Source organism: Apis laboriosa, unplaced genomic scaffold, assembly GCF_014066325.1.
Source record: "Apis laboriosa isolate Shangri-la unplaced genomic scaffold, ASM1406632v1 scaffold5213_cov150, whole genome shotgun sequence".
NCBI classification, from domain to species: Eukaryota; Metazoa; Arthropoda; class Insecta; order Hymenoptera; family Apidae; genus Apis; species Apis laboriosa.
In genome coordinates, this window is record NW_025223582.1 from 1,348,170 (window position 1) to 1,365,701 (window position 17,532).

Sequence of the window (17,532 nt, forward strand, 5' to 3'; positions counted from 1 at the left end):
GTTGCCCACGCATCGGCCCGGTTATCGTAATATACGTACGAACGTTGTATACTGGCGATGTGACATTATATGCCAGAAACGTGATTGCCGACGAATGTGATCACTTTCGCTGGGGATATATATTAAATTTTTCACGCGAAGGACAGGATATTAATAGAAACAAAATTCAACTATAGAAAGTCTTAAAGATTTCCTATCATCCTTGAATTGGATGATACATGGGTTGTTTGACGTATAATAAATATTTAGAAAATTCTAGATTCTTGGCCGATGATATGATAATAATATGTACGTAGAGTTCTTTGACTTTTCTAAAATATTCTTGTTACATATTAATATCCGTTCAAACTAATTTTGAAATATATATGGATATTTCTGTTATCATTAATAAATCGAAGAGAAAATTAATAAAGAAATATTAATTCCTTCACAATTGTACAAATTATTCCTGGTAATTAATTTTTTTCAACATAGTAGTAGATATTTTGACAAGGAATTCTGAAAATTCGGAAAACAAGTTAATTATTATATGAATTATATAAATAAACAATGAAGACTGATGGAAAACTAGAAAATCCGCGTAAATTAATACGTCGCACAGATTTCCCCGATATTATATTACAAATTTCCACGAAATAATCCCACGAAAATACCATTTCTTTCCCGAAATAAGTCTCGTCCAATAATAATCCGGAACGCCGTTTATCACGAAACAAGGAAACGTTAACACTGCCAACAGATCGATTTCACAACTAAATATTTTCTGCGCCTTCTTTTTTATCGATTCCTAATTAACAAAGTTAACTTTCATCAATCGGATTAATTATTTAACGAATAAATAAATCATAAAATTTTTAAAATAACTTTTTAAAATAAATCGTATTTGATTATTTGCTCGTGGGCGTGTGCAGATAAAACGACCTAGAAATGTGTAATTCGCGACAACGGAAGCTGCCAACTCGCTCCGTGGCTCGATATCAATTGCTACAAGATGCCACACTCGCTAATTGTGACGGCTGTTTCGTGAAAAATGGCAGTTATTTTCCTAGCTTCGTTCAAATGACGCCAGTTTATTGCTCCTGCTAGATCATTAAGCACTTACGTTTCAGCGATCTTCCACTTTGATCTCCGCCATTACGCAATATTCAGAAATTTCTTCCCTAAATATATTTATATTTTCCCTTGCATAAGTTTTTATTTTGAATTTCCTCGATTTTTTTCGACGATAATTTTTCATTTTTGTTGATTTCGTACTTTTTTCTTTTTTTTTCTATTTTTTTAATGATCTTTCCTCGAATTCGCTTGGAATTTATGTATTATTGATGAATCTAGTCAGTTCGAAGATGCATCGATGCATTCATGCAACATTAACATACAAATTTGTGTAAGTTGGCATCGTTTAGCGCTGTTTATTGTTTCGAATCGTGTTTGCTTAATCTGTCAGGGACGAAGTTTTGTGTACTTAAGAATATTTGTACTCAAAGTCCGCAGCAGGAAATCATTTATGTCTATTACGATTTTTATAAATCTTATCTTTATTTTTTAATCGCGCCTAAAGTCGTTAACGCTATACGAGAGTTAGATATTTTAAATTTTTTTTCGAGAGATACAATAACGAAGAGAAAATTTGGTTTGGAAAAACAAATAAAATATAATTCGATGCAGCTCAACGTGTTAAAAAAATTTAAGTCATTTTTTTTTTATATTATTTAATATATATTTCTTGTAATTATTCATTTTTAAATAGAGAATCATTAAGTAAACGCGAGCGTTTTATTATTCGAACAATCAGATTCTCCAATTATGTAATCGAATTATCGAAAATTTCGTTATATCGGTACATACGTATATCGATTATTCTGAACAATTTGATTTTTTTTTTTATAATTGACATCCCATATAACTATATCTCAATAATAGTAGTATTTTTAATAACTTTTACCACCGCTCTGATCGAATGCTTTTATAGTAATTTTATAATAATTGCATCTTCATCGTAAACGTATTATATTACAAGATATTATCGATTCTTCTTATTTCTTGACATTTTAGTCGTGTCTAACGTGCAGTAACAATAAAGTTTTTTATCATCAGGAAGTGGTTTTTTAATTATATACACACAATTGCATGTACAGAATCCGTGTTCAGTGATAAAACATTCTAATTCCAAATAAAAACAACCGGTCAACAATCAATTTGATTTACGACATTAATATTAATACGAATCTTTTTTACCAATCTTTATCCGATTTACACGCTTTAATAAAGTTTTACGGGTTTTAAAAGTTATAAAAGCTTTTGTTTCAAAAAGAATCTCGGATTTTATATATTCTATGCTAATTCTCTTGTTTTATTTCTCAATTTTTCTGCGGATCTTTTCTATCCGACCGTCCAGAATTTTCATTATAATTTTTCATTCGTCATTCCTTCTCCTTTCCGATAAAATTTCTCACTTCAACTTTCCCATTTTTCCCCGAATTTTTACATATTAATTTCACGCTCTTCCATCAAATTCTTGCACATTTATTCATTGCCAGTTTTTCGTTAAAACTTTTTATTTTCATTCTCCACTTTCCGTTCTATTTTATTTCATTTAGTTCTATTTTAATATTTCGTATGTTCCATTGTAAACTTTCACTTTCATATTTTTAATAAAAGTTTCCATTTTAATTTTACATTTTTTTACACGAATTATTATACGTTATACATATTGCCTCGCCGTTCCATAAAAATTCTTTGATTTATTCTATGTTTTTATTATTTACTTCTTTCTCTATTCTTTCTATACTTTTTTTTTCATTTTTATTATTTTTACTATATTTTATATATTTTTTTTTTTCAAAAATTTGCAATTAAATTTATAAAATCACTTTAGTAAATCATACTAGTTTATTTTCTACGTTTTTCTCTTCTAAAATATGTATAAGAATATACTTTAACAACATTTATTATTAATGGATCATTGGTGAAACTCACAAATGAAGAAACGATTTTTCCACATAAAAAACACAAAAAGAAATTAAAAATTTTTACATTAAAACCTTGTCAGACGATAGAGAAGTCCTTGCCATTGATATCCTTTTTTGATTCATTCCGATATCTCAATCGATTGCCGAGATACAAGGAATCAAAGTTTTCCATAACAGGGGTGCGAAGATTATGAATGGCCAATGACCTACATTTTTTCCTGGAAAGGCGTGCTATGTTTTTCTAGGAACCGCGTCCGACCTTTTTCCAGGAATCCCGTCTGACACTTGTCTGCAATTTGGGATAGGTTAGTAAGACAGGTGCGAATGAGAGGTCCGAATAAGCGACAAGGACGGAGATAGTAAACGATTAAAAATTACCCTTTCCTTTACACGACGATATCTCGGGAACGGGAAGTCGTATCGGGACGAATCAAAAAGCGTTTTAAAGGGCAAGATTCTACGCTTCTAACGATCGGTCATTCGTTGACCGGAAGTCATTATCTTCGGAGTTATAGCGGTTCAAAGTTTTCTTAATTTTAATAGAGTTTGATCGAATTTTAAGATAAATTATGCGGTGGTTACGTTTGTTTCTTAAAAAATATTATTAATTGTGATTTTATTACTGTTATTTATGTCGGAGATTCTAAATTGATTTAAAAAATCCTTTGAATCAAATAAGATGAATTTTTATTTAATCGATTGATTCGAATTAATATTGATTAATCAAACATGACTTTTCTTTCTTGGATATTCGTTCTATTTTTTTAGTACCGATTTTGATTTGTTATCTTTTATAGAATTATCTGTAACAAGATACATATTCAATTAAATTTGAAGTAACTTTTGATGATTCTTGATTCTTGAACTTGATTTGGAAAAAATTATTCGAAAATTTCTTGTTCTTAAATTTTTATTAAATTTGATTTTTTTTCGAATTTATTCATTTTTTTACTTCGTTTTTCCTTGCTGAAATTCACGTCTCGCCAACATTCGTGACCAATTTAAACAATATATAGATCAGAAAACTATTCCATCTTATATTTTATGGACATCAGACATCTCTATTTCCTCAGTACGTGTCGGGAATTTTTTCCTACCTTTCCAAGATACAGTTATTCAATAAGTTTTCCATTTGTTGCTACATCTCGAATAATTTATCTATAGAAAAATGTAACACAGGAAAATAGGAATTCGTGCTGACAGCAAATCTGAATTTTTTGAAATTTTCAGTCTACTTTTAATAGTTTCATTTACGTTCTTTATTATTCAATTATTCAATCTTTCGTGTATCCTATGAAATAGACAAAAATTGAACGAAAAAATTCAATTTATGTTTCTTTCATTATACTTTCATTATACGTACACTAAATTATTCGATTTATTTTCTCGATAATTAAAACAAAAAAGTCTCGAAAATTATCTTTGAATAAGGATTCTCTTCTATTTCTCATCTTAGAGACTTGTGGAAATAAATATAACTGGTGATGTTTAGAGGAACCATTGATAGAAATCGTGAGAGAAATATTTCCATAGCATCGATATCTACATTCGATATTCGAATAATAAATCACAGCGAGATTTATTAGTTATCCGTTATAATAATTTTTACCTGAGATCAATTTATCATAACACTAAACATCCAAATTGCGTTATCCATGGATATCTTATTATTCAACATCTTAAAATGAAAATTATTCTCATTAGTATTCGAAGCATATGGTTTCAATGTTTTGCCTCTTTTCACCTCTTTTTTTCACGTATCGATCACTTTATAAATCTCGAAGAGTTCTCTCTTAAATAATTAACTTTTTTTCTCGATCAAATCGATTTAAATCATCAACTATGCCATTTATCGTCGATGATGTCTTATAATTCGAAGTAATCAATCACAACGAATGAATTTCGAATAAAATATTTCTATTTTGTACTCATACATACTACGATTAATTATATAAGAATTTGTATAATTAATCAAATCTTAAATTATAATATAGGAAGAAACAAGAGATGATAGAATGATAGAAATCATCATTTGTCAGAATGAAATTAACGCTATAATATTCATTAATTATAATGAAAAGTTATTATCTAATTCAAAGAATCTAAAACTTATAATAATTTTTCTAATAATAACACGATTATATATATATATGTAAATCGATAATATTAAGAGAATTTAAATTATGAATTGAATTGTAGAATTGTTGTCATCAAATCAACTAAGGGCACAAAAATAATTATTCATTAACATAGTATTCACAAACAGGAATGCTAAATCTCACATTGTATTACCATTAAAATTCAACGTGAGTTACGATATTCAGGAATCTATATTATCGAATTTCCATGTTATCCACTTTTGGTTGAACATCATCCCCTGTAGGCAATGTTGTAACATCATTAAAATTCAATACTAATCTATAGATTTTCAATCGAACATTAGCTTTCCAAAGCTTATGAACCAATGTTACAATTATTCAATATTATTATTACAATATTCATTTTAATCAAATTTCAACATCTATTATGCAACTCTCCATATCACGTATATTAATTACAATTAATTAAATTCATTCACAACTCTCTAAATGTCTGTAAAATATCAGTATGTTTAATTTTTTGAAACAAACAATTCTTCATATTTCACGATGCATAAAATTTAATTCTTTCTCACAATTTCCAGCTTTCAATATCGAAATCTTCCTTATCCATTCCTCTTCGATCAAACGCGAATCCTCATGATTCCGTATTGTTCCTCTCACCACCGCCATAAAATATCTGTTTTCACCTTTCTGACGTTGCAATTTTCCAATACAGTTGAAAAATTTATTCCCTCGATCGTATCACCGATTTTCCACGACGTTTCCGCCACTTTTGTCGAAGGAGCGTGAAATTCAATTCCATCCAATTCCAGGTTCCGTGCCCGTGTTATTACCGTTGCCTTCGTGGCGTGGATTAGAATTAGACGTTGGATTAAAAATATCATGAGTTAGAAGTTTCGTATTTAAGCATGATAAATAGATTTATCCACGTGGAACGACCAAAAAATTCGGCAAACAAGATCTAAAATTTTCATACTCTTTGATATTCTTGTTTTATTAAACGCGTCGTTTCTTCTGATCCTTCGTTATTATGTTCATCGTTATTATAATCTTGCATCGAAATTATTATTATTATTATTTATTCACATTGTACTCTCGTACATAATATTTCCAATGAAATTATCTTATAAAATTTGAAATATTATGGTAAATGGTCGCGGAAAAGAATATGATCGAATACCGTTTATTTAAACGAAAAACCACTCAAGATCACTCATCACGCGAACTTTACGCGAATTGTAGATGGGATAAATAAACTGTGTGTACATTTCTAAAAGAAAAACGGGAAGAAAAAAATGTTGACAATGTGTGATCAGTGGTCGAGCAATCACCGTTCGACCGGTTTCATTTTCACGAGGATTCGAAATACAAGATCAATCGATCAATCCTAACTCAATCGATGATTGTTTGTTTTGAAAGGCTGTAATAAAGGAATTATTGTAAACAAAGAATGGCTCGTTCGTGGTGGATTAGCCGAGTGAAAATAACCGGTAAAAATAGATTTTCATGGGCCAATTTACAATTCATACCCGCGGTGGAAAATTCAAATAGTTCCACGATGATCCTGTCTGCTCGTTGCCTTCTATTTCTACTTCTCTTCCTCTTTCTCTCTCTCTCTCTCTTTCATTTCATTATTTAAATTTGTGATTCTCTCGAGATATGCCGAATTTGCATTTCTTGCGTTCGACTTTCGAGCCAACTTATGCACGCTCGTGTTCAAATAAGGACGATCCAGTTTTTAATCGTTTCGTCAACCTTCTTCGTATAAAGCACCAGGGTTAATATTCTGGGTTAGATATATAGATATTCGATATTTTATTCCACTTGGTGCATGATAAGATATTTCGAAAGATGAATTATGAATCGAAGGTTAGATAGGATCACGAAGATGTGAATAATCGTTTCATTGCCTCTGGAAAAGGAAAATTATGAGGATATTAATAATGGAAAGATAGAAAAAGAGACATGAATTTTGATTGCTATTTTAAGGAACGTTTGAGAGTTGGAATTTTTTAGAAAATAGTTTGAGAGAGTTTAAATGAAAAGTAAAATGAGTTTGTACAGCGTCAAGTATTCTCTTCAACTTTTTCTCTTCGTGGAATTCTGGAATTTCATTTAAGTTTGTTTCTAGTATAGTAATTTTTCAATGTAGTTTATAAATAAGTCGATTGATCTCCTTCAGAAAATTTCAACTTTTCGTGTTTTTCATTCATCAAATCACTTTTTAGCGGACAAATTTAGAATAGAAACATAGAAATTATCAGATGAAAAATCTTGCATCGATATACCTTACGAGAAATAGCAAGAAGGAAATGTTAAGTTTTGAAAAATTCAATTTTGGAGCTATATTCCTGTGAGAAAAATTTCCAAGATATGAATAGTCGTATCCACCAACTTTCCTACCAATATTTGACGAACTTTTCACGATATTTGAAGTTTCAATTTTAGAAAAGAAATGTAAAATCTTTTCACGTTACTCTCTTCTTCAGTAATATTTTTATTCCACGAATTTTAAAAACTGGAATTTTTAAAATTCCACTTCATCTATTATGTCAAAAATTATCGATAAATAAAAAATAAGTAAAAAATCAATAATTTTCTAAAGTAAACTTTAACCTTTTCGTATATATTTCATTCAACCAATTTTGCAATCTAGAGAACTGAAGGATTCGAAAATCCAAAATCAAAAATTTCAATTATAAATTTTTTTATAAAATTTATTTAGAGAATTATATGGTAAAAATTTTATTTTCTCAATTCGAATACAAGTCTTATATTAATCGTTGTTATTAAAAATTCCAACAAATAAAAATATAGTAATGATTTCTTAAAATTTTTTTCTTACTTTCAAGCTTCGAAGTTAATCATTGCGAATCATAGGAATTTATAAAAAAAAAAAAAAAAAAAAAATAAAACACAATGAAACGTGGATATATATTAAAAATTATTAATTTTAAATTTTTATGAAACATTTTGAAATTACTATTTTGAAATGTTTGCCAGAATTTTATATATTTAAACTTTCGTCGGATGTGTTATCGATCTGACACGAAAAATAATCTCTATTTTAATTATTTTAATTATTGTTGTTTGTTTTAACTTGAATTACATATTTGCAACGAATTTCATGATTAAAAATCTGACGGTTAGCCATAAAAATTTTGTTGAATTTGCATCGAAAAATTCACCACAGTATTTTAACTTTAATCTCGAACTTTATTTATTCAAAAAATTAGTAATATTATGTATGAAAAAAATCCTTGAATGCTGAATTTAAAAATTTAGCATTTAGAGATAGAAATTTTTACTCTTTTGGTCCTTTGAATAATATTAAAAAATACAAACACACGTTACTCTCTTCTTCAGTAATATTTTGATTCCACGAATTTTAAAAACTAGAATTTTTAAAATTCTACTTCATCTATTATGTCAAAAATTATCGATAAATAAAAAATAAGTAAAAAATCAATAATTTTCTAAAGTAAACTTTAACCCTTTCGTATATATTTCATTCAACCAATTTTGCAATTTTCATTTTTTAAAATATAAAACTGTCTATTCGATGATCGCGTCGAAATCATTTTTTGAAATCTGTTTGAAAAGAACTTTTGAAAAGTTCTTTCGATATTTTCATCATTTTTCGTTCTTCATTCTCAGAATCGTTTGTCAATTTCTTCATTGCTTAATGAAAAATCCAACAAATCCATTGCATGAAATTGAAATCTTGAATTGGAAAAATTCGTACGAACCAATGAATTTTAACTTTTTAATTTTAATTTTATTTTTAAGTTTATAATCATAATATTTTCAATATCCAAAACTTTTAAAATATATCAAATAATGATACATAATTAATATACTATAGTTGATAAGAAAACTTTTTTAATTTTGTTTGATTTTTAAAAACTTTTTATTAAAATTAAAATTTTTCTCAAGTATCTATATCGTTATGAAATGATTTCGATTAACTGCAACATAAATTACTTTTACTATTAAAGATTAAAATGCTATTTTATTTTATGCGCTATTATTTAATTTTTATTAATTAGATAAGAACTATAGTCGCATCGATACTACGCGATAAAAATATATTTCTTATTGTTTGATCTTTTTAAATATTGTAAAATACGAAATTCAATGAAATTTTATTTTTCAACGAAGGAAGATCGTTTCAAGTTATATGATGTATTATCTCGATTAGACTTGAAGAAGCTCGTCACACGTTAAAAAAAAAAAAACCATTGTGCGTGTGTTAATCCGTGAAAATCATCGTAATTACGATATCTCGATGCAGAATAGCTCAGACGAGTACTTGACATTCTTCGTTCATAATGGTCGAGACTCGATTGCGTATCTTCTCTTTCAACGATTCGAAATTATGTCTTTAGACGTATTTAGATCTGACTGGCAATTGAATGATCCTGTTATTAAGGAAATTAAACGCGACAAAGTAATCAAGTCTTAATAATACCGGAGACAAGAAATCGGATTGTCTCGAGAAATTTCACTATTAAAGTTCTTTTCATTGTTGAAATTCAATATGATCGCATACGATTTAAATTAAATTAAATTAAATACGAGAAATTAATCGATGATTTGTAATGTTTATGTAAATATTATATTACAAAAATTCAGAATAAAATTAATATAATCAAAATGATTAAATATAAGTGTATGATTTTTAAATCACCTCAAATAATTTATCAAAAGAAATTAACGTATAATATTAATTGTCGTCTGATTAAATTTTTTACTTTAATTATGACAAATGCCAACGTTTTCCAACATCTTGCACTTATTTTTTCCAAACTGACCCGAATATTTAGGGATCGAATTTATTTTCAAAATATGATCAGCAGTAATTTTCACACGCGGCCGTTGCCAAAATCGCATTAAAATCGGGCTGCAGAATTCAGACACATTCGTGTCATTAAAATGATGTATGGCTGACGTCCAAAATCCCAGTTCTTTTCTATATCGACTTAAAATACCTGATAGTCCAATTTTTATTGCGTTTATCATTGAACAAAATCAAATGTTAAATTTTATGCACGAATAAGATTATAAAGGGAAGTGATTAGCTTCAGCTTTATTCTTTTCTTTTTTTTTCCAAATCTAATAATTCAATTTTACGCTAACACGTGCCAAATTAATTTGGCGTGACGAATAAATAAAATGTTAGATTTAGTATACAAGGTGATACAAAAATACCTGTCAATATTTCAGAAGGTAGATATATATATATATTCAAATAAATCAAAAATATCGATCATAGAAATTATATATCTCGACTAACGTTATAAAATAAAAATAACGAAGATATATCGATCGATCAAATCAGCAAAAACTAATCGACGTAGAGGTAATGATTCATTTAGAAGAATATAAAAATTAATATAGATAGAATGAAAATAATCAAATAGAATGCACGATCAATTGATCGTGTGATTTTCAAAATATTTTTTTTGCTTAAATGAAGAAAAAAGAAATCGTTTTGAATTAAAAGCAAATAATAAATATTCATCATGATATTTCAATTATTATTGCTTTCAATTAAATCAGTCTATTCAAAGTCATATAAAGTACACTTTATATGAAATTTATTTACTAAATTCGAAATTTATTTATTCCATTTTATTAAAATTACAAGATATTTGTGGATGACCAGAGCTTTGAATATTACATTGAAAGAGCAATATCTACTGAAAAATTTCCCTGGAATCAAGTCGGTTTTATGATTCAGAACGGTGATTTTTGTAGGAAATGGAAACTAGAGAAATATTTATTCAAAGGACTAAAAGAGACGATATTAAATAATGCAAAGATCGAAAGGGAATAGATAAAAACTAGATGGAAAATCTGGAAAAGCTTGAATTTTTTCTTCGTATCCAATAAAAAATGTTTTAAGTATTAAAATTTTCGATAAAACGTTTACTTTCTTCGATGCTTTAAGAAAGACGATGGAATATAGAATATTTATTCTATAACGAAATGCAAATTCCCTAATGTATTCTTTTAAATTCTGTGCAAACCAATGAACTCGTTTACAGTCTGTAAAAATTTGCGTAACCGATTTTATTTATTTATTTAAAATTACCTGTTACGATCTGTCGACAGACTTAAAATAATAATTATCCACTTTTATTAATGTCTATTAATATTATAATGAAAACGTGTACGTTTCTATTCTATATAATATATATCGATATTATTTATTTTTCGTTTGAGAAGGAAAAAAAAAATTGATTTTCGTTTAGTAGCGCGCAACTTTTTCCAAATACAATGGAAACTCAATTACCCGTGCTTCCATTGTCCTAATACGATTTTATCTCCCCAATGCAAACTATTATATGGCTATGTTCTTAACGATATGGCCTATTCTCTTTTGAAACAAAAGTATCCTCGAATTTGATTATATAGTTGAAAATGGTATAATGAATGCGGGGATGAAAATGAGATTAGGATTATAAATATAAATTCGTTGAGATAATAATTGTAAATGTTTTCTTCTTCCTAATCTCTATCCTCCTTATTTATTTAATAAGTCAAATTTGTGGCAAATTTCATGGAGAATCGAAATCTTTCATCGATCGTATAATCTTAATTAATAAAATCTCTCGTAATGATTCGTACAGACAACGCCATTATTAGCGATTGGAGTAATTCTATAATGAATCCCATCAATTCCGCTCGAATAATCATTCGACTTCAAATCTGCAACAATTCCAAAATAAAACATTTATATACTTCACTTTTCTTATTAATTTTCTGTTTACATTCAATCAAACTTTTTCTTCATTTCTTTTTAAAAAAGTAAAGAAATAAGAATACGTAGCCGATTCTCGAGATATATTTTCCTCGTGTTCGGATGTTAAGAGAGGAAATGACAAAAGGTGTACCCATCGAGAAACGTAATAGATTCCGGTAATTAATTTGAACATCGTGTGTCAGGCACGGGGAATACCAGACAAGTAATTAACAATGGCACAATGAATCGGCTCGTTCATGATTGAAGAGCGATTCTCGTACGAGAGGATTTTATTCGAAACGCGGTTCGAGCGAGAGAGAATTGAAACGAGGAGGAATGAAAAAAGAATTCGAGTTAGATTTTTCTTTCCTTTGTGATCCTGTTAATAGGTGTTTTTGTTTTAAACTTAGTTGAAAAAAGACATGTTTGTTGATTAGAATTTTGAAAAAAAAAATTGCAACTTTCTGACAAAATATTTCTATTTTGTGTCTTCAGGTTCTCCTTGGATAAACAATTGTTGGAGTGGTCTCGTGGATGATTATGAACGTTCTACGCTATTAGTAAGTTTAATCGATAAAATGGAATATGTGTATTCCTTTCTTGCTTTGTATCTACGCGATACGAGAATTGCTAATAAATAACGAAAATAAATATATATATATGTATATACGAAGGACAGTATTGAAACAAAATATCGTTTGGATCTTTCCTCGAGGGAATATATTATTGTAGAAACAATAATAAAATAACGTAATTTAATAACGACACGAAATGAGAAAGAGCGTATTAAACTTGGCTATATTTTTAAAAAGTTTAAGAAATTTTAGAAATAATTAGATCGATCGCTTATTATACATGAATTATACGAGAAACAATTTAATATTTATTTCGTGCAATTGGAATTTTCCTTTCGAAACGAGAATTATTTAATATTTAATGATTACCTATCGGATTAATTTCCTTTTAATAGCCACGCAATAGATTTAAAATAGAAAACTTTTATCGTGAGCACGTAACGGAATGAAATAATAAAAAAAAAATAATAAAACTATTAATAACTAATAGAGGAGAATTTTAAAATATTTTAAAACGAATATTACTTTTAGAAAGTTATGCGAAATGATGAAAAAGTCAAAAGAGAAAGAACAATCGGTTGAAAGAAAATGTTGCACGAATTTAAATTATATAATTTATCCAGACGAGTCAAGTGACTTTTAATGCACGCATTAAAATTCCAATAAAAATGTATCGTTGAAAAGTTGATCCTATTCGAACAATAATCGAATTTTTCATCTTTCGAGAATAATTGAATATAACGGAGTCGTCGAAACAAAGCAAACATATCGAACGAACAATGGAAACACGGGAAACTGATAGGAAACAATGCACGTGCACAGTGGCCGATATATATATATATATATATATATACCCGCGATTATGCGATTTAATATCAATGTATCCACCCAACGTTTAGTCGTTTTATCAGCCACTGTGATGAATAACTGTTCGAGAATTATCAGAAACATGTTTTCGTTAAGAAGTAACAGAGAATTAATATTTTCTACTGTTCGTTATTGCGAGGAAAATGTTATTAAATAATATCGTGCACCGTTATACATGCAACGTTGCGTGATTTAACGGAAATATAGTATATTAGTATACTTTGGAAATTTGTTCGAAGCACGATGTTATTGAATTCTGATAAATAACTATTCTACGGTATTTCGCTTTTACGAACGGGATGAATGATTACATTATTCATTATTATATATAATTAATTCTGAATTATCGAAGAAGAATTAATAATTTTTTTGAAATATATTCTCTATTTTTTTTCCCCTCCTTGATTATATCTTTCGATATAATTTTCAACGATCCATTAATGGTATAATAATAATATTTTCATACGGATATCCTATTTCTATTTATGGACGATAATATTGACTATCACAAATGACTAGTTGGTCAGTCATTCGAATTGAAGGATATATCGTGGTATAATTTAATTCTAATTTTAGTTTTCGATTATTAAGCTTCTTGAAGAATTATTGGCTTTAAATTAAATTGGATTAAAATTATTTGGCTTTCGAAAAACGCCAAACTCGGAATCTTGATATTTGAAGTATTCAGTAAGTAAAGAATTTCCAAATTTAGAACTAAGATGTTTTTCCAAGAAACCGGCTAAGGAATAACATCGAAATTCTATACATGTATCTTCGAGCTTCTTCCCAGAGATTTTCCATTTTAAAATTTCCATACTGCGCGATTTTCAATCTCCTGCATTCTCAATCTTAAGATTCCAATCTCTTTCAAGTTTCAATTTTCGATTAAAAAAAACCGTCCAACTTCCCATTAAAAATTCCGATTTTCAATTTTCTCGTCCTCGTAAAATTTCCAACTACGCATCGTTCATTCCCAAACGCTCAAAACTCGAATCCTGAAAAATGGAAATGTGAACGAGAACGCAACGCTCAAAATTTTCTTTTGAAATCGTGACATCATCTCGATTCAAGTATTACAAATAGTATTTATATTTGTTTCGAATGAATCGAAATCGAACAATCATTATATAATAAAAGCGGTTGGCGATGTTAGCGACTGCGATCTTTATATTTCGCCATTAGTCAGCCATTTCACCGTCGACGGTGAATCCGTTTTAACCAGCATCCTGCATCGAGATCGTTGTTTGTTTGATCGAACATCGCGATGAATAATAGATAAAAATTTGATTACGAACGATTATCTAACAAAATAAATTCTTGACACGCGGTTTCCAAAAACGTTTCCCCGTGGTTATAAAGTCTTTTTCACACAGTTTGTGTGAAAAAGCTCTTGTCACATTTCATGTAAATTCGATCGTACATTCGTTCGAAGAATTAATTCCAAGCTAAGATACAAAAATCGATTAATCGACAAGATTTAATCAGTGATTCTACTAATACTTAACTTCAAGGAATCACGTGTTTTTCCTTTGTGAAAATTTTCGCTTGACATATTGATTCGTTATTGGTTCGAGACATATTGATTTCGCTATTTGTTCAAATTTGGCGACTCGCTAGTGACGCATAGCCAACACTACTTCTGACAACGACGAGTCCACGCATTCACGTGATTGGTCAATAATTCATTAGCAAAGCTGAAACAAAAATTTTGAAGAAAAAATTAATATTGGAAATCAATCCCTTTTGCGAAGAATTATTCGTTATTATTAAGTCAAGTCTGTGTGTAAATCAATATTCACGATTATATACGACAAACGCGATGCTAGTTATATCGCGGTGTGAAAGAGGTTTAATGCGCTGTTGCCTATCGATTGAGAAAACTTTGAATCGAATGGTTTATTTGTTTTCTCCTCGATTGCGAGTGTTTGGTAAATCTTGCACGAATGTGTTGCGAATCGGTCGAGGTTTAAATAGAGATCTTTAAGTTCGCAGCTTGCTTTCCTTTTTGTCGAATATTCTGTTTTACGATCGATTTTGAAATCGAAATTTGTCGTTACCAATTTTTATATCAAAGGAAATGGGAGTTCGTTTGGACGAAAGAAAGTACAGGTATTAGAGCAATTGCACGATTATTCGATATTATTCGTATTTTATCGGTTAATTTATGTACGCATTTTGATTGCTAAATATATTGATCGTGTTTGATTTTTTTTGATTAAGTAAATATATTATAAAGGTTGGTTATCCGAATTTATCCCATTTACAAATATATGAATATTTCTGTTTCATGAAAATAGATAGCATTATTTACTGTTTCACCGTAGTTATAAATTATTCCTCCCGAAATAGGTTGCAGATTGAAATTTTCCAGATATAATGACCGCGTACATATTATATAACGCTGCAATTCTAAATGGTTCCAGGAATTAAAAAACTTTAATTTTCATTACGTTTTAATACTCAATAAGTTTAAAACAGTATTGCAAAACAATGTTAATGCAATGGAAATTACCATAATCATGTCGATTTTGTTGAAAATTGTAAAATAATATAATTCAAACAATATTTTAATTTAAAAAAAAAAAATCTTTCTGAAAAGATTGAGAAACGCAACACATTTGCACGAAATTATTCATAAAATTTGAGAAAAGAAATTCTCTCGTGATATTCTAAGATGAATAATAAATATAGCAAAATCAATTTTGTATCAAACAAGACAACTTGTTACAAATCGCTTTAATCAAGAAAGCTTAATGGATCAGGCAGAAGTTACCAATATAGCTTCGTTACGAGCCAATATCGATGGACTTTACGTTCCTTTGAACAATGGCAGAGATTTTGATCCTTCGTATTAAATTATCCCGTCGATATATGCAGAAATCGACGAAATTTTCGCGATTATGTCCCTTCATATATATATATTTCTTCCTCGGTTTATTCGATTTGTCGCATCTTCTGTGAACGAACTAGACTTACGTATACTTTTTATTCTAATTCAAACAGCTTGACAATTATTTCACGCAACTAAAATCGTCATGAATTCGAAGATCGAAGCCTTTTCTTTACAATAATCCTCTTACAAGTTGGCGAACGACTTTTTCTCGCCGTATTATTCCGCATTGAATAAGATGCGTCGCATCGTAGATATCCTAAATAACTTGCTGATACATTGAACTAAATTCCAACGTCGACGATATATTTCTCCTTCGAAGAGGAATAAAATGGAGGGAAAAAATCTTATATCGACTTTCAAGGGAACCGTTATAAAAAGATAATTGCATCTTTCAATTCACGATGATTTTTACTCAACCTTTGAAATGATCCAATAATGGAGGTTATTCTACGATTATTTTTCACAAAATTCAAATGATGAGAATTCGACAAAACTAAATAAAGCATGAAACTAATAGGGAATCAATGTGATAATATGGAAGATGTATAAATAATAAAAATGCTCAAATAAAATTAGCATAAATTAAAATATATGTGAGAAAAATTATTAAACAGTCCTTAAATGCCTACGACGATAGTCTCTATTAAAAACGAATTATTATTATCGTGAATACTATTATTCTAAGATTAATATAAAAAATTATATAATTATTTGAAGATTTTCTTATCATATTACTACAAGGAATTCTATTGTATATAACAATTGAAGAACAACTCGTATCACTGAATTCAACGTCATCAATTTTAGAATAAGTTTAAAGTATCGATAATCTACGACCCTACAGGGTGAATTAATATTATGAATTTAAAAGAAAGAAAAGAGTAAAGATAATAAATCGAAATAATAGGAATTGAAGAAAGATGAAATAAAGCGTAAAGAAGAAATTCTACAACAGAAAGACAAGCTTGGCGAAATTGTTGGCGGATTGAAATCGGGCAACGTTTGATCGACGACGCGATGGCAAATATAGAAATTTCTTGGGGGATCGAGAAAGCAGAATGGTCGGGGAAATTCGAGAGAATTCGATGGAATCACAACAGGTGTTCGAGAGTCGAAACGATGGTTGTTAATGCCTGTGAAATCGGGGGAGGAAAGCTCGGATTTTCCGGAATCGCGTTCGCATGCAAATGCATTCTTCCGATCGACGAATCGCGTGTAAACATCGCGCCAGTGAATTATTCGCGTTTTATGAATCTTACGTCATCGATTTTCTCCTGTGTATCGAATTCGCCTATTTTACATTAATCGACGAGGAGATCTCTCGTTTCGATTTCTCGTTCAGAATCCATTGATGGAATCCTTTCTCGATGAGCCATCC

The 17,532-nt window shown here is 29.1% G+C and overlaps 1 protein-coding gene across 8 annotated transcripts in view; it reads left to right on the forward strand.

The window, feature by feature from the left end:
- LOC122717517 (octopamine receptor beta-2R-like) overlaps positions 1-17,532 on the forward strand; it is an 83,658-nt gene that overhangs the window by 11,456 nt on the left and 54,670 nt on the right. For 7 of the 8 annotated variants that reach the window (XM_043941672.1, XM_043941673.1, XM_043941671.1 and 4 more), the window contains one exon: positions 12,315-12,379. The exons of the other annotated variant lie outside the window; for it this stretch is intronic. The gene's annotated coding sequence lies outside the window, so the exon portion shown is untranslated. The remainder of the gene's footprint in view (positions 1-12,314; positions 12,380-17,532) is intronic. 8 annotated transcript variants of the gene reach the window in all.